This window comes from Danio rerio, chromosome 22, assembly GCF_049306965.1.
Source record: "Danio rerio strain Tuebingen ecotype United States chromosome 22, GRCz12tu, whole genome shotgun sequence".
Lineage (NCBI taxonomy): Eukaryota > Metazoa > Chordata > Actinopteri > Cypriniformes > Danionidae > Danio > Danio rerio.
Genome location: NC_133197.1, coordinates 24,600,758 through 24,622,610, shown reverse-complemented (window position 1 = coordinate 24,622,610; position 21,853 = coordinate 24,600,758).

The window sequence follows — 21,853 nt, the reverse complement described above, 5'->3', positions numbered from 1 at the left end:
GTATAGGACCAAGGGTGCCCCTTAGCCCTTCACCTAGGGGCCTCTGACCCCAGCAAGCTACCCAGGGGTACACCTCTCTTCCTGGACTTGCAGTATAGGCCCCAGGGTGCCCCCCAACCCTCCACCTAGAGGCCTCTGACCTCAGCAACGTACCCAGGGGTCCACCTTTCTCCCTGGACTTGCATTATAGGCCCCAGGGGACCTCCTGGCCCTCCACCTAGGGGCCCCTGACCCCAGCAAGCTACCCAGGCTTCCACTTCTCTTCTCGGACTTGCAGTATAGGCCCCAGGGTGCCCCCTGGCCCTCCGCCTAAGGGCCGATGACCCCAGCAAGCTACCCAGGGGTCAACCTCTCTTCCTGGACTTGCAGTATAGCCCACAGGGTGCCACCTGGCCCTTCACCTAGGGGCCTCTCACCCCAGCAAGCTAACCAGGGGTCCACTAATGTCCCTGGACTTGCAGTATAGACCCCAGGGTGCCCTTTGGCCCTCCAGCTGGGGCCTTTGACCCCAGCAAGCTACCCAGGGGTCCTTTTCTCTTCCTGGATTTGCAGTATAGGCCCTAGGGTGCTCAATTGCCCTCCACCTAGGCGCCTCTGAAGCCAGCAAGCTACTAAGGGGTCCACTGTTGTCCCTGGACTTGCAGTATAGGCCCAAGGGTGCCCCCTGGCCCTCCACCTAGGGGCCTCTGATCCCAGCAAGCTACTCGGGGGTCCGGCGATGTCCGTGGACTTGCACTATAGGCCCCAGGGTGCCCCTTGGCCCTTCACCTAGGGGCCTCTGACCCCAGGAAGCTACCCAGGGGTCCACCTCCCTCCCTGGACTTTCATTGTAGGCCCCAGAGTGCCCCCTTGAAGTCCACCTAAGGGTCTCTGACCACAGCAAAATACTCAGGGGTCCACCTGCCTCCCTGGACTTGCAGTATAGGCTCCAGGGTGCTCATTGGCCCTACACCTAGGGGCCCCTGACCCCAACAAGCTACCCAGGCCTCTAAATCTCTCCCTGAACGTGCAGTGTAGGCCCCAGGGTGCCCCCCAGCCCTCCACTTAGGGGCCTCTGATGCCAGCAAGCTACCCAGGGGTCCACCTCTCTCCCTGGACTTGCAGTGTACACCCCTGGGTGCCCCCTGTCCCTCCACCTAGGACTCTATGACCCCAGCAAGCTACCCAGGAGTCCACCTCACTCCATGGACTTGCAGTATAGGCCCTAGGGTGCCCCCCAGCCCTCCACTTAGGAGCCTTTGACCCCAGTAAGCTACCCAGGGGTCCACCGATGTCCCTGGTTTTGCAGTATATGCCCCAGGGTGCCACTTATCCCTCCACTTAGGGGCCTCTGATGCCAGCAAGCAACCCAGGGGTCCACCTCTCTCCCTGGACTTGCAGTGTAGGCCCCAGGGTGTCCCCTGGCCCTCCACCTAGGAGCCTATGCCCCAAGCAAGCTACCCAGGGGTCCACCTCTCTCCCTGGACTTGCAGTATAGGCCCCAGGGTGCCCCCTGGCCCTCCACTTAGTGGCCTCTGATTCCAGCAAGCAACCCAGGGGTCCACCTCTCTCCCTGGACTTGCAGTATAGGCCCCAGGGTGCCCGTTGGCCGTCCACCTAGGGGCCTCTGACCCCAGCAAGCTACCGAGGGGTCCACCTCCCTCCCTGGACTAGAAGTATAGGTCCCATAGTGCCCCCTGGGCCCTCCACCTAGGGGCCTCTGACCCCAGCAAGCTACCCAGGGGTCCACCGATGTCCCTGGACTTGCAGTATATGCCCCAGGGTGCCACTTGTCCCTCCACCTTGGGGCCTCTGACCCCAGCAAGCTACCCAGGGGTCCTCCTCTCTCCCTGGACTTGCAGTGTAGGCCCCAGGGTGCACCCTGGCCCTCCACCTAGGGGCCTCTCACCCCAGCAAGCTACCCAGGTGTTCACCTCTCTCCCTGGACTTGCAGTATAGCCCACAGGGTGCCCCCTGGCCCTCCACCTAAGGGCCCTGACACCAGCAAGCTACCCAGGGGTCCACCGATGTCCCTGGACTTGCAGTGTAGGCCCCAGGGTGCCCCTTTGCCCTCCACCAAAGGGTCTCTGACCACAGCAAGCTATCCAGGGGTCCACTTCCCTCCTTGGTCTTGCAGTATAGGCCTCAGGGTGCCCCCCGGCCCTTCACCTAGGGGCCTCTGACCCTAGCAAGCTACCAAGGGGTCCACCTTTCTTCCTGGACTTGCAGTATAGGCCCCAAGGTGCCCCCTGGCCCTCCACCTAGGGGCCTCTTACCCCAGCAAGCTACCAAGGGGTCCACCAATCTCCCTGGACTTGCAGTATAAGCCTCAGGGTGCCTCCTGGCCCTTCACCTAGGAGCCTCAGACCCCAGCAAGCTACCCAGGGGTCCACCTCTCTTCCTGGACTTGCAGTTTAGCCCACAGGGTGCCCCTGTCCCTTTACCTGGGGGCCTCTGACCCCAGCAAGCTACCCAGAGGACCACCTCTCACCTTGGACTTGCAGTATAGGCCCCAGGGTGCCCCCTGGCCCTCCACCTAGGAGCCACTGACCCCAGCAAGCTACCCAGGGGGCCACCTCTCTGCCTGGACTTGCAGTAAAGCAACAGAGCGCCCCCGGGGCCTCCACCTAGGGGCCTCTGACCCCAGCAAGCTACCCAGGGGTTCATCTCTCTTCAGGACTTGCAGTATAGGCCCCACGGTTGCCCCTGGCCCTCCAACTAGGGGCCCATGACCCCAGAAAGCTACCCAGGGGTTCATGTCTCTCCCTGGACTTGCAGTATAGATCACAGGGTGCCCCCTGGCCCTCCACCTAGGGGCCTTTGACCCCAGCAAGCTACCCAGGGGTCCAACTCTCTCCCTGGTTTTGCAGTATAGGCCCCAGGGTGGCCCTTGGCCCTCCACCTAGGAGCCTCTGACCCTAGCAAGCTACCCAGGGGTTCATCTCTCTTCCTGAACTTGTAGTATAGGCCCCACGGTGGCCCCGGGCCCTCGATGTAGGGGCCCATGACCCCAGCAAGCTACCCAGGGGTCCACCGATGTCCCTGGACTTGCAGTATAGGCCCCAGGGTGCCCCCTGGCCCTCCACCTAGGGGCCTCTGACCCAAGCAAGCTACCCAGGGATCCACATCTCTCCCTGAACTTGCAGAATAGGCCCCAGGGTGCCCCCTGGCCCTCCACCTAAGTGTCTATGACCCCAGCAAGCTACCCAGGGGTTCATGTCTCTCCCTGGACTTGCAGTATAGATCACAGGGTGCCCCCTGGCCCTCCACCTAGAAGCCTCTGACCCCAGCAAGCTACCCAGGGGTCCACCTCTCTCCCTGGACTTGCAGTATAGGCCCCAGGGTGCCCCCTGGCCCTCCATCTAAGGGCCTCTGACCCAAGCAAGCTACCCAGTTGTCCACCGAAGTCCCTGGACTTGCAGTACATTCCCAAGGGGTGACCCTTGGCCCTCCACCTAGGGGCCTCTGACCCCAGCAAGCTACCAAGAGGACCACCTCTCACCTTGGACTTGCAGTTTAGGCCCCACGGTGCCCCATTGCACTCCAACTAGGGGTGTCTGACCCCAGCAAGCTACCCAGGGGTTCACCTCTCTCCCTGGACCTGCAGTAGAGGCCCCAGGGTGCCCCCTGGCCCTCCACCTAGGGGTCTCTGACCCCAGCAAGCTCCCCAGGGGTCCACCTCTCTCCCTGGACTTGCAGAATAGGCCCCAGGATGCCCCCTGGCCCTCCACCTAGAAGCCTCTGACCCCAGCACGCTACCCAGGGGTCCACCTCTCTTCCTGGACTTGCAGTATAGGCCCCAGGGTGCCCCCTGGCCCTCCATCTAAGGGCCTCTGACCCAAGCAAGCTACCCAGTTGTCCACCAAAGTCCCTGGACTTGCAATACATTTCCAAGGGGTGACCCTTGGCCCTCCACATAGGGGCCTCTGACCCCAGCAAGCTACCCGGAGGACCACCTCTTACTTTGGACTTGCAGTATAGGCCCCACGGTTCCCCCTTGCACTCCACCTTGGGGTGTCTGACCCCAGCAAGCTACCCAGGGGTTCACCTCTCTCCCTGGACCTGCAGTATAGGCCCCAGGGTACCCCCTGGTCTTCCACCTAGGGGTCTCTGACCCCAGCAAGCTCCCCAGGGTTCCACCTCTCTTCCTGGACTTGCAGTATAGGCCCCACGTTTGCTACTGGCTCTCCACCTAGGGGCATATGACCCCAGCAAGCTACCCAAGGGTTCATCTCTCTCCCTGGACTTGCAGTATAGATCCCAGGGTGCCCCCTGGCCCTCCACCTAGGGGCCTTTGACCCCAGCAAGCTACCCAGGGGTCCACCTCTCTCCCTGGACTTGCAGTATAGGCCCCAGGGTGCCCCCTGGCCCTCCACCTAGGGGCCTCTGACCCCATCAAGCTACCCAGGGGTCCACCTCTCTTCCTGGACTTGCAGTTTAGCCCACAGGGTGCCCCCTGGCCCTCCACCTAGAAACCCCTGACCCCAGCAAGCTACCCAGGGGTCCACCTTTCTCCCTGGACTTGCATTATAGGCCCCAGGGTGCGCCCCTGCCCTCCACATGGGGACCTCTGACCCCAGCAAGCTGCCCAGAGGACCACCTCTCACCTTGGACTTGCATTATAGGCCCCAAGGTGCCCCCTTGCACTCCAACTAGGGGTGTCTGACCCCACCAAGCTACCCAATGGTCCTCCTCCCTCCCTGGACTTGCAGTGTAGGCCCCAGGGTGCCCCCCTGGCCCTCCACCTAAGTGCCCCTGAAACCAGAAAGCTACAAAAGGGTCCACCTCTCTCCCTGGACTAGCAATATAGACCCCAGTGTAAACCCTGGCCCTCCACCTAGAGGCCTCTGACCCCAGCAAGCGACCCAGGGGTCCACCTCTCTCCCTGGACTTGCAGTATAGGCCCCAGGGTGCCCCCTGGCCCTCTACCTTGGCGCCTCTGACCCCAGCAAGCTACCCAGAGGACGACCTCTCACCTTGGACTTGCAGTATAGGCCCCAGGGTGCCCCCTGGCCTTCCACCTAGGAGCCACTGACCCCAGCAAGCTACCCAGTGGGCCACCTCTCTGCCTGGACTTGAAGTAAAGCAACAGAGCGCCCCCGGGGCCTCCTCCTAGGGGCCTCTGACCCCAGCAAGCTACCCAGGGGTCCAACTCTCACCCTGGTATTGCAGTATAGGCCCCGGGGTGGCCCCTGGCCCTCCTGCTAGGAGCCTCTGACCCCAGCAAGCTACCCAGGGGTTCATCTCTCTTCCTGAACTTGCAGTATAGGCCCCACAGTGGCCCCGGGTCCTCGATGTAGGGGCCCATGACCCCAGCAAGCTACCCAGGGGTCCACCGATGTCCCTGGACTTGCAGTATAGTCCCCAGGGTGCCCCCTGTCCCTCCACCTAGGCGCCTCTGAACCCAGCAAGCTCCCCAGGGGTCCACCTCTCTCCCTGGACTTGCAGAATAGGCCCCAGTGTGCCCCCTGGCCCTCCACCTAGGGGCCTCTGATCCCAACAAGCTACCCAGGGGGCCACTTCTCTGCCTGGACTTGCAGTAAAGCACCAGAATGACCTTGGGGCCTCAACCTAGGGCCCTCTGACCCCAGCAAGCTACCCAAGGGTTCATCTCTCTTACTGGACTTGCTGTATAGGCCCCACAGTGGCCCCTGTCCCTCCACCTAGGGGCCTTTGACCCCAGCAAGCTACCCAGGGGTCCACCTCTCTCCCTGTACTTGCAGTATAGGCCCCAGGGTGCCCACTGGCCCTCCACCTAGGTAACCCTGACCCCAGCAAGCTACCCAGGGGTCCACCTCACTCCCTGGACTTGCAGTAAAGGCCCCATGGTGCCCCCTTGCCCCCCACCTAGGGGTGTCTGACCCCAGCAAGCAACCCAGGGTTACACCTCTCTACCTGGACTTGCAGTGTAAGCCCCAGTTTGCCCCTTCTGACCCCAGCAAGCTACCCAGGGGGCCACCTCTCTGCCTGGACTTGCAGTAAAGCACCAGAATGCCCCCTGGCCCTCCACCTAGGAGCTTCTGACCCCAGCAAGCTACCCAGGGGTCCACCTCTCTTCCTGGACTTGCAATTAAAACCCCATGGTGCCCCCTGACCCTCCACCTAGGGGCCTCTGACCCCAGCAAGCTACCGAGGGGTCCACCTCCCTCCCTGGACTAGCAGTATAGGTCCCAGGGTGTCCCCTGGGCCCTCCACCTAGGGGCCTCTGACCCCAGCAAGCTACCCAGGGGTCCACCTTTCTTCCTGGACTTGCAGTATAGGCCCCGGGGTGCCCCCTGGCCCTCCACCTAAGGGCCTCTGAACCCAGCAAGCTACCGAGGGGTCCACCTCTCTTCCTGGACTTGCAATTAAAACCCCATGGTGCCCCCTGACCCTCCACCTAGGGGCCTCTGACCCCAGCAAGCTACCCAGGGGTCCACCTCTCTTCCTGGACTTGCAGTATAGGCCCCAGGGTGCGCCCTTGCCCTGCACCTGAGGCCTCTGACCCGAGCAAGCAACCCAGAAGACCACCTCTCAACTTGGACTTGCAGTATAGGCCCCACGGTGCCCCCTGGCCCTCCACCTAGGTGACCCTGACCCCAGCAAGCTACCCAGGGGTCCACCTCTGTCCCTGGACTTGCAGTATAAGCCCCAGGGTGCTCGTTGGCCCTCCACCTAGGGGTCTCTGACCCCAGCAAGCTACCGAGGGGTCCACCTCCCTCCCTGGACTAGCAGTATAGGTCCCAGGGTGTCCCCTGGGCCCTCCACCTAGGGGCCTCTGACCCCAGCAAGCTACCCAGGGGTCCACCTTTCTTCCTGGACTTGCAGTATAGGCCCCAGCGTGCCCCCTGGACCTCCACATGGAAGCCTCTGACCCCAGCAAACTACCCAGGGGTCCACCGATGTCCCTGGACTTGCAGTGTAGGCCCCAGGGTGCCCCTTTGCCCTCCACCAAAGGGTCTCTGACCCCAGCAAGCTACCCAAGGGTCCACTTCTCTCCCTGGACTTGCAGTGTAGAACCCAGGGTGCCCCCTGGCCCTCCACCTAGGAGCCTATGACCCCAGCAAGCTGCCCAGGAGTCCACCTCTGTCCCTGGACTTGCATTATAAGCCCCAGGGTGCCCTTTGGCCTTCCACCCAGGGGCCCCTGACCCCAGCAAGCTAACCAGGGGGCCACTTCTCTGCCTGGACTTGCAGTATAAGCCCCAGGGTGCCCCCTGGCCCTCCACCTAGGGGTCTCTGACCCCAGCAAGCTACCCAGGGGTCAACCTCTCTTCCTAGACTTGCAGTGTAGGCCCTAGGTTGCCCCCTGGCCCTCCACCTAGGGGCCTCTGATCCCAACAAGCTACCCAGGGGGCCACTTCTCTGCCTGGACTTGCAGTAAAGCACCAGAATGACCTTGGGGCCTCAACCTAGGGCCCTCTGACCCCAGCAAGCTACCCAAGGGTTCATCTCTCTTACTGGACTTGCTGTATAGGCCCCACAGTGGCCCCTGTCCCTCCACCTAGGGGCCTTTGACCCCAGCAAGCTACCCAGGGGTCCACCTCTCTCCCTGTACTTGCAGTATAGGCCCCAGGGTGCCCACTGGCCCTCCACCTAGGTAACCCTGACCCCAGCAAGCTACCCAGGGGTCCACCTCACTCCCTGGACTTGCAGTAAAGGCCCCATGGTGCCCCCTTGCCCCCCACCTAGGGGTGTCTGACCCCAGCAAGCAACCCAGGGTTACACCTCTCTACCTGGACTTGCAGTGTAAGCCCCAGTTTGCCCCTTCTGACCCCAGCAAGCTACCCAGGGGGCCACCTCTCTGCCTGGACTTGCAGTAAAGCACCAGAATGCCCCCTGGCCCTCCACCTAGGAGCTTCTGACCCCAGCAAGCTACCCAGGGGTCCACCTCTCTTCCTGGACTTGCAATTAAAACCCCATGGTGCCCCCTGACCCTCCACCTAGGGGCCTCTGACCCCAGCAAGCTACCGAGGGGTCCACCTCCCTCCCTGGACTAGCAGTATAGGTCCCAGGGTGTCCCCTGGGCCCTCCACCTAGGGGCCTCTGACCCCAGCAAGCTACCCAGGGGTCCACCTTTCTTCCTGGACTTGCAGTATAGGCCCCGGGGTGCCCCCTGGCCCTCCACCTAAGGGCCTCTGAACCCAGCAAGCTACCGAGGGGTCCACCTCTCTTCCTGGACTTGCAATTAAAACCCCATGGTGCCCCCTGACCCTCCACCTAGGGGCCTCTGACCCCAGCAAGCTACCCAGGGGTCCACCTCTCTTCCTGGACTTGCAGTATAGGCCCCAGGGTGCGCCCTTGCCCTGCACCTGAGGCCTCTGACCCGAGCAAGCAACCCAGAAGACCACCTCTCAACTTGGACTTGCAGTATAGGCCCCACGGTGCCCCCTGGCCCTCCACCTAGGTGACCCTGACCCCAGCAAGCTACCCAGGGGTCCACCTCTGTCCCTGGACTTGCAGTATAAGCCCCAGGGTGCTCGTTGGCCCTCCACCTAGGGGTCTCTGACCCCAGCAAGCTACCGAGGGGTCAGCCTCCCTCCCTGGACTAGCAGTATAGGTCCCAGGGTGTCCCCTGGGCCCTCCACCTAGGGGCCTCTGACCCCAGCAAGCTACCCAGGGGTCCACCTTTCTTCCTGGACTTGCAGTATAGGCCCCAGGGTGCCCCCTGGCCCTCCACCTAAGGGCCTCTGAACCCAGCAAGCTATCCAGGGGTCCACCGATGTCCCAGGACTTGCAGTGTAGGCCCCAGGGTGCCCCTTTGCCCTCCACCAAAGGGTCTCTGACCCCAGCAAGCTACCCAAGGGTCCACCTCTGTTCCTGGACTTGCAGTATAGCCCAGAGGGTGCCCCCAAGCCCTCCACCTAGGGGCCTCTGATCCCAACAAGCTACCCAGGGGGCCACTTCTCTGCCTAGACTTGCAGTATAAGCCCCAGGGTGCCCCTGGCCCTCCACATAGGGGTCTCTGACCCCAGCAAGCTACCCAGGGGTCAACCTCTCTTCCTAGACTTGCAGTGTAGGCCCTAGGTTGCCCCCTGGCCCTCCACCTAGGGGCCTCTGATCACAACAAGCTACCCAGGGGGCCACTTCTCTGCCTGGACTTGCAGTAAAGCACCAGAATGACCTTGGGGCCTCAACCTAGGGCCCTCTGACCCCAGCAAGCTACCCAGGGGTTCATCTCTCTTCCTGGACTTGCTGTATAGGCCCCACGGTGGCCCCTGGCCCTCCACCTAGGGGCCTTTGACCCCAGCAAGCTACCCAGGGGTCCACCTCTCTCCCTGGACTTGCAGTATAGGCCCCAGGGTGCCCACTGGCCCTCCACCTAGGTGACCCTGACTCCAGCAAACTACCCAGGGGTCCACCTCACTCCCTGGACTTGCAGTAAAGGCCCCATGGTGCCCCCTTGCCCTCCACCTAGGGGTGTCTGACCCCAGCAAGCTACCCAGGGTTACACCTCTCTACCTGGACTTGCAGTGTAAGCCCCAGTTTGCCCCTTCTGACCCCAGCAAGCTACCCAGGGGGCCACCTCTCTGCCTGGACTTGCAGTAAAGCACCAGAGTGCCCCCTGGCCCTCCACCTAGGAGCCTCTGACCCCAGCAAGCTACACAGGGGTCCACCTCTCTTCCTGGACTTGCAATTAAAACCCCATGGTGCCCCCTGACCCTCCACCTAGGGGCCTCTGACCCCAGCAAGCTACCCAGGGGTCCACCTCTCTTCCTGGACTTGCAGTATAGGCCCCAGGGTGTGCCCTTGCCCTGCACCTGAGGCCTATGACCCGAGCAAGCTACCCAGAAGACCACCTCTCAACTTGGACTTGCAGTTTAGGCCCCACGATGCCCCCTGGCCCTCCACCTAGGTGACTCTGACCCCAGCAAGCTACCCAGGGGTCCACCTCTGTCCCTGGACTTGCAGTATAAGCCCCAGGGTGCTCGTTGGCCCTCCACCTAGGGGTTTCTGACCCCAGCAAGCTACCGAGGGGTCCACCTCCCTCCCTGGACTAGCAGTATAGGTCCCAGGGTGTCCCCTGGGCCCTCCACCTGGGGGCCCCTGACCCCAGCAAGCTACCCAGGGGTCCACCGATGTCCCTGGACTTGCAGTATAGGCCCCAGAGTTCCCCGTGGCACTCCAACTAGGGGCCCCTGACCCCAGCAAGCTACCCAGGGGTCAACCTCTCTTCCTGGACTTGCAGTATAGCCCACAGGGTGCTCCTTGGCCCTCCACCTTTAGGCCTCTGACCCCAGCAAGCTACCCAGGGGTCCACCTCCCTCCCTGGTCTTGCAGTAAAGGCCCCATGGTGCCCCCTGGCCCTCCACCTAGGGGTCCCTGACCCCTGCAAGCTACCCAGGGGTCCACCTCTCTTACTGGTCTTGCAGTATACTCTCCAGGGTGCCCCCTATCCATCCACCTAGGGGCCCCTGACCCCAGCAAGCTACCCAGTGATCCATATCTCTTCCTGGGCTTGCAGTATAGCCCACAATGTGCCCCCTGGTTCTCCACCTGAGGGCCCCTCACCCCAACAAGCTACCCAGGGGTTCACCTCTCTCCCTGGGCTTGCAGTATAGGCCCCAAGGGACCTCCTGGCTTTCCACCTAGGGGCCTCTGACCACAGCAAGCTTCCCAGGGGTCCACCTCCCTTCCTGGACTTGCAGTATAGGGCCCAGTGTGCCCCCTTGCACTCCAATTAACAGTCTCTGACCCCAGCAAGCTACCCAGGGGTCCACCTCTCTCCCTGGGTTTGCAGTATAGGCCCCAGGGTGCCCCCTCTCCCTCCACCCAAGGGCCTCTGACCCCAGCAAGCTACCCAGGGGTCCACCTCTCTCCCTGGACTTGCAGTATAGGCCCCGGGTGCCCCCTGGCCCTCCACCTAGGGGCCTCTGACCCCAGCAAGCTACCCAGGGGTCCACCTTTCTTCCTGGACATGCAGTATAGGCCCCACGGTGCCCCCTGGCCCTCCACCTAGGGGCCTCTGACCCCAGCAAGCTACCCAGGGGTCCACCGATCTCCCTGGACTTGCGGTATAGGCCCCAGGGTTCCCCCTGGCCCTCCACCTAAGGGCCCCTGACCCCAGCAAGCTACCCAGGGGTCCACTATGTCCCTGGACTTCAGGTATAGGCCCCAGAGTTCCCCATGGCACTCCACCTAGGGAACCCTGACCCCAGCAAGCTACCCAGGGTCAACCTCTCTTCCTGGACTTGCAGTATAGCTCACAGGGTGCCACCTGGCCCTCCACCTTGGGGTCCCAGACCCCAGCAATCTTCCCAGGGGTCCACCTCTCCTTCCTGGACTTGCAGTATAGACCCCAGGGTGCCCCCTGGCCCCCCACCTAAGAGCCCCTGACCCCAGCAATCTTCCCGGTGGTCCACCTCTCTCCCTGGACTTGCAGTGTAGGCCCCAGGGTACCCCCTGGCCCTCCACCTAGGGGCCTATAACCCAAGCAAGCTACCCTGGGGTCCACCTCTCTCCCTGGACTAGCAGTATAGGCCCCAGGGTGCCCCCTCTGGCCCTCCACCTATGGGGCCACTGACCCAAGCAAGCTACGCAGGGGTCCACATCTGTTCCTGGACTATCAGTAAAGACCCCGGGGTGCCCCCTGGCCCTCCACCTAGGGGCCCTGACCCGAGCAAGCTACCTAGGGGTCCACCCCTCTCCCTGGACTTGCAGTATAGGAGCCAGGGTGCCCCCTGGCACTCGACCTAGGGGCCACTGACCCCAGCAAGCCACCCAGGAGTCCACCTCTCTCCCTGGACTTGCAGTATAGGCCCCAGAGTGCCCCTGGCCCTCCAACTAGGCGCCTTTGACCCTAAAAAGCTACCCAGGGTTCCACCGATGTTCCTGGACTTGCAGTATAGGCCCCAGGGTGCCCCCTTGCCCTCCATCTAGGGGCCTCTGACCCTAGCAAGCTACCCAGGGGTCCACCGATGTCCCTGGACTTGCAATATATTCCCCAAGGTGCCCCTTGGCCCTCCACCTAAGGGCCCCTGACCCCAGCAAGCTACCCGGGGGTCCACATCTCTTCCTTGACTTGCAGTATAGCCCCCAGGGTGACCCCTGTTCCTCCATCTAGGGGCCCCTGACCCCAGCAAGCTACCCAGGGGTCCACATCTCTTCCTTGACTTGCAGTATAGCCCCCAGGGTGACCCCTGTTCCTCCATCTAGGGGCCCCTGACCCCAGCAAGCTACCCAGGGGTCCACCGATGTCCCTGGACTTGCAGTATAGGCCCTAGGTGCCCCGTGGCCCTCCATCTAGGAGCCTCTGACACCATCAAGCTACCCAGGGGTCTACCATTGTCCTTGGACTTTCAATATATTCCCCAGGGTGCCCCCAGGCCCTCCACCTAGGGGCCCCTGACCCCAGCAAGCTACCCAGGGGTCCACCTCCCTCCCTGGACTTGCAGTGTAGGTCTCAGGGTGCCCCCTTGCCCTCCACCCAGGGCACTTTGACCCCAGCAAGCTACCCAGGGGTCCACCTCTCTCCCTAGACTTACATTATAGGCCCCAGGGTATCCCCTGGCCCTCCACCTTGGGGCCTCTGACCCCAGCAAGCTAACCAGGGGTCCTCCTCTCTCCCTGGACTTGCAGTGTAGGCCCCAGGGTGCCCCCTCTCCCTCCACCCAAGGGCCTCTGACCCCAGCAAGCTACCCAGGGGTCCACCTCTCTCCCTGGACTTGCATTATAGGCCCCAGGTGACCCCCTGGCGCTCCACCTAAGGGCCCCTGACCCCAGCAAGCTAACCAGGGGTCCACCGATGTCCCACGACTTGCAGTATAGACCCCAGGGTGCCCCTTGGCCCTCCACCTAAGAGCCCCTGACCCCAGCAAGCTACTGAGGGGTCCACTTCTCTTCCTGGACTTGCAGTATAGGCCCCAGGATGCCCCCCGGCCCTTCATCTAAGAGCCCCTGACCCCAGTAAGCTACCCGGGGGTCCACCTCTCTCCCTGGACTATCAGTGTAGACCCCAGGGTGCCCCCAGGCCCTCCACTTAGGAGATTATGACCACAGCAAGCTACCAAGGAGTCCACCTCACTCCCTGGACTTGCAGTGTAGGCCCCAGGGTTCCCTTTGGCCCTCCTCCTAGGGGCCCCTGGCCCTAGCAAGCTAACCATGGGTCAACCTCTGTTCCTGGACTTGCAGTATAGCCCAAAGGGAGCCCCCAGGCACTCCACCTTTGGGCCCCTGACCCCACCAAGCTAACCAGGGGTCTACCGATGTCCCTGGACTTGCAGTATAGGCCCCAGGGTGCACCCTGGCCATCCACCTAGGGGCCTCTGACCCCAGCAAGCTACCCAGGAGTCCACCGATCTCCCTGGACTTGCAGTATAGAACCCAGGGTGCCCCCTGGCCCTTCACCTAGGGTCCTCTGACCCCAGCAAGCTACCCAGGTGTCCAACTCTCTCCCTGGTAATGCAGTATAGGCAGCAGGGTGCCCCCTGGCCCTTCACCTAAGAGCCCTTGACCCCAGCAAGCTACCCGGGGGTCCACCTCTCTCCCTGGACTTGCAGTATAGGCCCCAGGGTGTCCCCTGGACCTCCACCTAGGGGCCCCTGACCCCAGCAAGCTAATCAGGTGTCCACCTCTGTTCCTGGACTTGCAGTGTAGGCCCCAGGGTGCCCTCTTGCCCTCCACCTAGGGGTCTCTGACCCCAGCAAGCTACCCAGGGGTCCAGCTCTCTTCCTGGACTTGCAGTATAGGCCCCAGGGTGCCCCCTGGCCCTCCACCTAGGGGCCTCTGACCCCAGCAAGCTACCCAGGGGTCCACCTCACTCCCTGGGCTTGCAGTATAGGCCCCAGGGTCCCCCTTGCCCTCCACCTAGGGGTCTCAGACCCCAGCAAGCTACCCAGGGGTCCAACTCCCTCCCTGGACTTGCAGCGTAGGCCCCAGGGTGCCTCCTGGGCCCTCCACCTAGGGGCCTAAGACCCCAGCAAGCTACCCAGGGGTCCACTGAATTCCCTGGACTTGCAGTATAGACCCTAGGGTGCCCCTTGGCCCTCCACTCAGGGGCCTTTGACACCAGCAAGCTACCCAGGGGTCCTCTTCTCTTCCTGGACTTGCAGTATAGATCCCAGGATGCCCCCTGGCCCTCCACCTAAGAGTCCCTGACCCCAGCGAGCTACCTGGGGGTCCACATCTCTCCCTGGACTAGCACTAAAGGCCCCAGGGAGCCCCTTGGCCCTTCGCCTAGGGGCCTCTGATCCCAGGAAGCTACCCAGGGGTCCAACTCCCTCCCTGGACTTTCATTGTAGGCCCCAGATTGCCCCCTTGCCCTCCACCTAGGGGTCTCTGACAACAGCAAGCTACCCAGGGGTCCACCTCCCTCCCTGGACTTGCAGTATTAGCCCCAGGGTGCCCATTGGCCCTCCACCTAGGGGCCCCTGACCCCAGCAAGCTACCCAGTGGTCCACATCTCTTCCTGGACTTGCAGTATAGGCCCCAGGGTGCCCCATGGCCCTACACCTAGGGGCCCCTGACCCCAGCAAGCTACCCAGGGGTACACTTCTCTTCCTTGACTTGCAGTAAAGGCTCCTTGGCCTTCCACCTAGGGGTCTCTGACCCCTGCAAGCTACCCAGGGGTCTACATCTCTCCCTGGACTTGCAGTGTAGGCCACAGGGTGCCCCCTGGCTCTCCACCTAGGACCCTATGACCCCAGCAAGCTACCCAGGAGTCCATCTCACTCCCTGGACTTGCATTATAGGCCCTAGAGTGCCCCCTAGCCCTCCACCTAGGGGCCCCTGATGCCAGCAAACTACCCAGGGGTCCACCTCTCTCCCTGGACTTGCATTATAGGCCCCAGGTGACCCCCTGGCGCTCCACCTAAGGGCCCCTGACCCCAGCAAGCTACCCAGGGGTCCACCGATGTCCCTGGACTTGCAGTATAGGCCCAGGGTGCCCCCTGGCCCTTAGCCTAGGGGCCTCTGAACCCAGCAAGCTACCCAAGGGTCAACCACCCTCCTTGGACTTGCAGTATAGGCTCCACAGTGCCCCCTGGCCCTCCGCCCAAGGGCCCCTGACCCCAGCAAGCTGCCCAGGGGTCCACCAATGTCCCTGGACTTGCAGTATAGGCCCCAGGGTGCCCCCTGGCCCTCCACCTAGGGGTCTCTGACCCCAGCAAGCTAACCAGGGGTCCACCTCCCTCCCTGGACTTGCAGTGTAGGCCCCAGGGTGCCCCCTGGCCCTTCACCTAGGGCCCTTTGATACCAGCAAGCTACCCAGGGGTCCACCTCTCTTAATGGACTTGCAGTATAGGCCCCATGGTGCCCCCTGGCCCTCCACCTAGGGCCCCTGACCTCAGCAAGCTACCCAGGGGTCCACCAATGTCCCTGGATTTGCAGTATAGGCCCCAGGCTGCCCCTTGGCCCTCCACCTAGGGGCCTTTGACCCCAGCAAGCTACCCAGGGGTCCACCGATGTCCCTGGACTTGCAGTATAGACCCCAGGGTGCCCCTTGGCCCTCCACCTAGGGGCCTTTGACCCCAGCAAGCTACCCAGGGGTCCACTTTTCTTCCTGGACTTGCAGTATAGATCCCAGGATGCCCCCTGGCCCTCCACCTAAGAGTCCCTGACCCCAGCGAGCTACCTGGGGGTCCACATCTCTCCCTTGACTTGCAGTATAGGCCCCAGGGTGCCACCTGGCCCTCCACCTAGGTGCCTCTGAAGCCAGCAAGCTACCGAGGGGTCCACTGATGTCACAGGACTTGCACTACAGGCCCCAGGGAGCCCCTTGGCCCTTCACATAGGGGCCTCTGATCCCAGGAAGCTACCCAGGGGTCCACCTCCCTCCCTTGACTTTCATTGTAGGCCCCAGAGTGCCCCCTTGCCCTCCACCTAGGGGTCTCTGACAACAGCAAGCTACCCAGGGGTCCACCTCCCTCCCTGGACTTGCAGTATAGGCCCCCTTGGCTTTCCACCTAGGGGCCTCTGACCCCAGCAAACTCCCCAGGGGTCTACATCTCTCACTGGACTTGCAGTGTAGGCTCCAGGGTGCCAACTGGCCCTCCACCTAGGGGAACCTGACCCCAGCAAGCTACCGAGGGGTCCACCTCTCTCCCTGGACTAGCAGTATAGGTCCCAGGGTGCCCCCTGGGCCCTCCACCAAGGGGCGTCTGACAACAGCAAGCTACCCACGGGTCCACCGATGTCCCTGGACTTGCAGTGTAGGCCCCAGGGTGCCCCCTGGCCCTCCACCTAGGAGCCTATGACCCAAGCAAGCTACCCAGGGGTCCACCTCTCTCCCTGGACTTGCAGTATAGCCCACAGGGTGCCAACTGGCCCTCCACCCAGGGGAACCTGACCCCAGCAAGCTACCCAGGGGTCCAACTCCCTCCTTGGGCTTGCAGTATAGGCCCCTGGGTGCCCCCTGGCCCTTCACCAAGGGGTCCCTGACCCCAGCAAGCTACCCAGGGGTCAACTTCACTTTCTGGACTTGCAGTATAGGCCCCAGGGTGCCCCCTGGCCCTTCACCTAGGGGCCTCTGACCCCAGCAAGCTACCCAGGGGTCCACCTTTCTTCCTGGACATGCAGTATAGGCCCCAGGGTGCCCCCTGGCCCTCCACCTAGGGGCCTCTGACCCCAGCAAGCTACCCAGGGGTCCACCGATGTCCCTGGACTTCAGGTATAGGCCCCAGAGTTCCCCATGGCACTCCACCTAGGGGTACCCTGACCCCAGCAAGCTACCCAGGGTCAACCTCTCTTCCTGGACTTGCAGTAAAGCTCACAGGGTGCCACCTAGCCCTCCACCTTGGGGTCCCAGACCCCAGCAATCTTCCCAGGGGTCCACCTCTCTTCCTGGACTTGCAGTTTAGGCTCCAGGGTGCCCCCTCTCTCTCCACCAAGGGGCCCCTGACCCCAGCAAGCTACCCAGTGGTCACTATCTCTTCCTGGGCTTGCAGTATAGCCCACAATGTGCCCCCTGGCCCTCCACCTAGGGGCCCCTCACCCCACCAAGCTACCCAGGGTACCACCTCCCTCCCTGGACTTGCAGCATAGGACCCAGGGTGCTCCCTGGCCTTCCACCTAAGGGCCCCTGATCCCAACAAGCTACCCAGGGGGCCACTTCTCTGCCTGGACTTGAGGTAAAAAACCAGAATGACCTTGGGGCCTCAACCTAGGGCCCTCTGACCCCAGCAAGCTACCCAGGGGTTCATCTCTCTTCCTGGACTTGCTGTATAGGCCCCACGGTGGCCCCTGGCCCTCCACCTAGGGGCCTTTGACCCCAGCAAGCTACCCAGGGGTCCACCTCTCTCCCTGGACTTGCAGTATAGGCCCCAGGGTGCCCACTGGCCCTCCACCTAGGTGACCCTGACCCCAGCAAGCTGCCCAGGAGTCCACCTCACTCCCTGGACTTGCAGTGTTGGCCCCAGGGTGCCCTTTGGCCTTCCACCTAGGGGCCCCTGACCCCAGCAAGCTAACCAGGAGTCCACCTCTGTTCCTGGACTTGCAGTATATCCCAGAGGGTGCCCCCAAGCCCTCCACCTAGGGGCCTCTGATCCCAACAAGCTACCCAGGGGGCCACTTCTCTGCCTGGACTTGCAGTATAAGCCCCAGAGTTCCCCCTGGCCCTCCACCTAGGGGTTTCTGACCCCAGCAAGCTACCCAGGGGTCAACCTCTCTTCCTAGACTTGCAGTGTAGGCCCTAGGTTGCCCCCTGGCCCTCCACCTAGGGGCCTCTGACCACAGCAAGCTACCCAGGGGACCACCTCTCACCTTGGACTTGCAGTATAGGCCCCAGGGTGCCCCCTGGCCCACCACCTAGGAGCCTCTGATCCCAACAAGCTACCCAGGGGGCCACTTCTCTGCCTGGACTTGCAGTAAAGCACTAGAATGACCTTGGGGCCTCAACCTAGGGCCCTCTGACCCCAGCAAGCTACCCAGGGGTTCATCTCTCTTCCTGGACTTGCTGTATAGGCCCCACGGTGGCCCCTGGCCCTCCACCTAGGGGCCTTTGACCCCAGCAAGCTACCCAGGGTTACACCTCTCTACCTGGACTTGCAGTGTAAGCCCCAGTTTGCCCCTTCTGACCCCAGCAAGCTACCCAGGGGGCCACCTCTCTGCCTGGACTTGCAGTAAAGCACCAGAGTGCCCCCTGGCCCTCCACCTAGGAGCCTCTGACCCAAGCAAGCTACCCAGGGGACCACCTCTCTTCCTAGACTTGCAATTAAAACCCCATGGTGCCCCCTGACCCTTCACCTAGGAGCCTCTGACCCCAGCAAGCTACCCAGGGGTCCACCTCTCTTCCTGGACTTGCAGTATAGGCCCCAGTGTGCGCCCTTGCCCTGCACCTGAGGCCTCTGACCCGAGCAAGCTACCCAGAAGACCACCTCTCAACTTGGACTTGCAGTATAGGCCCCACGTTGCCCCCTGGCCCTCCAACTAAGTGCCCCTGACCCCAGGAAGCTAACGAAGGGTCCACTGATGTCCCTGGACTTGCAGTATAGACCCCAGGGTGCCCCTTGGCCCTCCACCTAAAAGCCCCTGACCCCAGCAAGCTACTGAGGGGTCCACTTCTCTCCCTGGACTTGCAGTGTAGGCAGCAGGGTGCCCCCAGGCCCTCCACTTAGGAGACTATGACCACAGCAAGCTACCAAGGAGTCCACCTCACTCCCTGGACTTGCAGATTAGGCGTTAGGGTGCCCTTTGGCCCTCCACTTAGGGGCCCCTGACCCTAGCAAGCTAACCAGGGGTCAACCTCTGTTCCTGGACTTGCAGTATAGCCCAGAGGGAGCCCCCAGGCCCTCCACCTTTGCGCCCCTGACCCCACTAAGCTAACCAGGGGTCTACCGATGTCCCTGGACTTGCAGTATAGACCCCAGGATGCCCCCTGGCCCTCCAACTAAGAGCCCCTGACCCCAGCAAGCTACCCAGGAGTCCAGCTCTCTCCCTAGACTTGCAGTATAGGCCCCAGGGTGTCCCCTGGACCTCCACCTAGGCGCCTCTGACCCCAGCAAACTACCCAGGGGTCCACCGATGTCCCTTAATATGCAGTAAAGGCCCCAGGGTGCCACTTGGCCCTCCACCTAGGGGTCTCTGACCCCAGCAAGCTACCCAGGGGTCCACCTCTCTCCCTGGACTTGCAGTATAGGCCCCAGGGTGCCCCCTGGCCCTCCACCTAGGCGCTTCTGACCCCAGCAAGCTACCCAGGGGTCCACCTCTCTCCCTGGACTTGCAGTATAGGCCCCGGGTGCCCCCTGGCCCTCCACCTAGGGGCCTCTGACCCCAGCAAGCTACCCAGGGGTCCACCTTTCTTCCTGGACATGCAGTTAAAGCCCCAGGGTGCCCCCTGGCCCTCCACCTAGGGGCCTCTGACCCCAGCAAGCTACCCAGGGGTCCACCGATCTTCCTGGACTTGCGGTATAGGCCCCAGGGATCCCCCTGGCCCTCCACCTAAGGGCCCCTGACCCCAGCAAGCTACCCAGGGGTCCACCGATGTCCCTGGACTTCAGGTATAGGCCCCAGAGTTCCCCATGGCACTCCACCTTGGGGCCCCTGACCCCAGCAAGCTACCCAGGGTCAACCTCTCTTCCTGGACTTGCAGTATAGCTCACAGGGTGCCACCTGGCCCTCCACCTTGGGGTCCCAGACCCCAGCAAGCTACCCAGGGGTCCACTTCTCTTCCTCGACTTGCAGTATAGACCCCAGGGTGCCCCCTGGCCTTCCACCTAACGGTCCCTGACCCCAGCAAGCTACCCAGTGGTCCATATCTCTTCCTGGGCTTGCAGTATAGCCCCCAATGTGCCCCCTGGCCCTCCACCTAGGTCCCCCTCACCCCAACAAGCTACCCAGGGATCCACCTCCCTCCCTGGACTTGCAGCATAGGACCCAGGGTGCCCACTGGCCTTCCACCTAAGGGCCCCTGACCCCAGCAAGCTACCCAGGGGTCCACCGATGTCCCTGGACTTGCAGTATAAGCCCCAGGGTGCTGGTTGGCCCTCCACCTAGGGGCCTCTGAACCCAGCAAGCTATCCAGGGGTCCACCGATCTCCCTGGACTTGCAGTATAGGCCCCAGGGTGCCACCTGGCCCTCCACCTAGGGGCCCCTGACCCCAGCAAGCTACCCAGGGGTCCACCGATGTCCCTGGACATGCAGTATAGGACCCAGAGTTCCCTGTGGCACTCCACCTAGGGGCCCCTGACCCCAGCAAGCTACCCAGGGTTCAACCTCTCTTCCTGGACTTGCAGTATAGCCCACAGGGTGCTCCTTGGCCCTCCACCTATGGGCCTCTGACCCCAGCAAGCTACCCAGGGGTCCACCTCCCTCCCTGGACTTGCAGTAAAGCACCAGAATGACCTTGGGGCCTCAACCTAGGGCCCTCTGACCCCAGCAAGCTACCCAGGGGTTCATCTCTCTTCCTGGACTTGCTGTATAGGCCCCACTGTGGCCCCTGGCCCTCCACCTAGGGGCCTTTGATCCCAGCAAGCTACCCAGGGGTCCACCTCTCTCCCTGTACTTGCAGTATAGGCCCCAGGGTGCCCACTGGCCCTCCACCTAGGTGACCCTGACCCCAGCAAGCTACCCAGGGGTCCACCGATGTCCCTGGACTTGCAGTATAAGCCCCAGGGTGCTCGTTGGCCCTCCACCTAGGGGCCTCTGACCCCAGCAAGCTACCCAGGGGTCCACCTTTCTTCCTGGACTTGCAGTATAGGCCCCAGGGTGCCCCCTGGCCCTCCACCTAGGGGCCTCTGAACCCAGCAAGCTATCCAGGGGTCCACCGATCTCCTTGGACTTGCAGTATAGGCCCCAGGGTGCCACCTGGCCCTCCACCTAGGGGCCCCTGACCCCAGCAAGCTACCCAGGGGTACACCGATGTCCCTGGACATGCAGTATAGGCCCCAGAGTTCCCCGTGGCACTCCACCTAGGGGCCCCTGACCCCAGCAAGCTACCCAGGGTTCAACCTCTCTTCCTGGACTTGCAGTATAGCCCACAGGGTGCTCCCTGGCCCTCCACCTAGGGGCCCCTGACCCCAGCAAGCTACCCAGGGGTCCACCTCCCTCCCTGGACTTGCAGTAAAGGCCCCATGCTGCCCCCTGGCCCTCCACCAAGGGGTCCCTGACCCCTGCAAGCTACCCAGGGGTCCACCTCTCTTCCTGGTCTTGCAGTATACTCTCCAGGGTGCCCCCTATCCATCCACCTAGGGGCCCCTGACCCCATCAAGCTACCCAGTGGTCCATATCTCTTCCTTGGCTAGCAGTATAACCCACAATGTGCACCCTGGTTCTCCACCTGAGGGCCCCTCACCCCAACAAGCTACCCAGGGGTACACCTCTCTCCCTGGGCTTGCAGTATAGGCCCCAAGGGACCTCCTGGCTTTCCACCTAGGGGCCTCTGACCCCAGCAAGCTACCCAGGGGTCCACCTCTCTCCCTGGGCTTGCAGTATAGGCCCCAGGGTGCCCCCTCTCCCTCCACCCAAGGGCCTCTGACCCCAGCAAGCTACCCAGGGGTCCACCTCTCTCCCTGGGCTTGCAGTATAGGCCCCAGGGTGCCCACTCTCCCTCCACCCATGGGCCTCTGACCCCAGCAAGCTACCCAGGGGTCCACCTCTCTCCCTGGACTTGCAGTATAAGCTTAACGGTGGCCCACTGCCCTCCACCTAGGGGCCCATGACCCCAGCAAGCTACCCAGATGTCCACCTCTCTCCCTGGACTTGCAGTATAGGCCCCAGCGTGCCCCCTGGACCTCCACATAGGTGCCTCTGACCCCAGCAAACTACCCAGGGGTCCACCGATGTCCCTGGACTTGCAGTGTAGGCCCCAGGGTGCCCCTTTGCCCTCCACCAAAGGGTCTCTGACCCCAGCAAGCTACCCAAGGGTCCACTTCTCTCCCTGGACTTGCAGTGTAGAACCCAGGGTGCCCCCTGGCCCTCCACCTAGGAGCCTTTGACCCCAGCAAGCTGCCCAGGAGTCCAC